Source organism: Microtus ochrogaster, chromosome 8 (assembly GCF_000317375.1).
Source record: "Microtus ochrogaster isolate Prairie Vole_2 chromosome 8, MicOch1.0, whole genome shotgun sequence".
In the NCBI taxonomy this organism is placed as follows: Eukaryota; Metazoa; Chordata; class Mammalia; order Rodentia; family Cricetidae; genus Microtus; species Microtus ochrogaster.
In genome coordinates this window covers 17,778,305-17,780,121 of record NC_022015.1, presented here as the reverse complement: position 1 = coordinate 17,780,121, position 1,817 = coordinate 17,778,305, and positions in this window count along the sequence as shown.

The window sequence follows — 1,817 nt, the reverse complement described above, 5'->3', positions numbered from 1 at the left end:
AGAGAGAGAGAGAGAGAGAGAGAGAGAGAGAGAGAGAGAGAGAGAGAGAGAGAGAACACCTGGGTCGCATGCCATTTTCTCTGGGTCCCAGAAAACCACACCCTAACTTGGTTCCACCTCTTAAAGATAATTGGTTAACGAGGTTTCCCCATCATGTCATCTGGGTCCACATTAACATGATGAGTGTCCACAGTAATCTCCATTCTTAGGTGTCTGTCGTGTTTCAGCTCCACCACCCAATCATGAAAAACAAAGTGAAAAACTCTTGGTGGAGATACCGCTCCAGCACAGGAAAGTCATCTACTTGACATGGAATACCAGGTCAGTGCAGGGCTAGGAAAACCACCTCACCACTTCATGACCCGCCAATGCAGGGGACAGAGGTTGGGGAGTAGTTTTGTATAGTAGGATCAGTCATTCAGAGCTAAGCATGACAAAGGACAGGACAGATGAGAAAGGATCCTCCTATGATTCTGTACTTCACAGTTGGCTTCTCCTTTCAAATGCTACTACTTAGTATTCATCTGCACTTTATTTGTTTATTGATTTATTTATTCACCCATTATTTACATATGTTTATTAAATACTTAATCATATTATATACATCGATTTTTGCAGTGTTCACTAAAAAACCCAGAGGCTCTATCATGGCAAGCTAGATCTCTGATATGAACTCAAAACTCAACTGAAGCTAGCAGATTAATGGTGCACATAGGACAGGGAAGAAAATACACTCTTTCCTTTCTCCTTTCTTCCTTCCTTCCTTTCTTTCTTTCTTTCTTTCTTTCTTTCTTTCTTTCTTTCTTTCTTTCCTTTCTTCCTTCCTTCCTTCTTTTCTTCCCTCCCTCCTTCCCTCCCTCCCTCCATCTCGCTTTCTTTCTTTCATTGTTTCTTTTTCTTTCTCTTTTTTTTTTGAAACTCACTCTGGAGACCACACTGGATTCAGTCTCACAGAGATTCACCTGCCTCTGCTTTCTGAGTTCTGGGATTAAAGGCATACACTAGCATTGCTCAACTTTAAGTGTACTTTTTGTTGTTGTTTTTTATTTTAACATTTTCATATCCAGATATCAAGGAGCAGAAGATAGCACTCTGCTCACTCACATGAATGCTGACAACAGAATATCTGAATAAAAAGGCAGAGTATGAGGCTAGGGAAGCAGCACTGTAATGTGTCTTCCAAATTAATTTACCATTATGTCCTCCTAATATAGCTCCCTTTGTGTCACATGAATGACTCCAGAAGAAACTATAGCACAATGAATGGAAATTAGAGAGTGAGTTCGATGAATTTCAATCCTAGGATTACCAAGCAATAAAACACACGTGTCACTGAGGTTCATCAAAACCCAATCCTGGGCTTACTGAGCAATAAAATGCATGTGTCAGGTTGATCAGTGTGGGATCCTGTCTATGCACATGCATACCACATGCCAAGGACGAGGAAAGCCTTTCAGTGGCAGTGGAGATGCTGATGATAGTGTTAGAGAGGTTATGAGAAAAAAAGTCACTCATGGGAACTGCATCTTGGAGGATTACTGCTGCCATCATTTGGGGCCCTGGGGAAAAGTGTTTTCAGAAGCACAGATGCTTCTTAGCTTTTTTGGATCAAACTGGAGCCCTATCTGACATTTTCCTCACATAAAACTGAGGTTTTCCAAGGAACCCCCACCTTCATCCAGGTCTAGCAAGTTGAGCATCCAAACTGCCTAGGCTCCCACTAAGCCAGTGCATGCAGTAGGATCAGAAACCCATTGCCATTGTTCTTGAGTTCTCAGTAGTCCTCACTGTCCGCTATGTTCAGAGAGTCCAGTTTT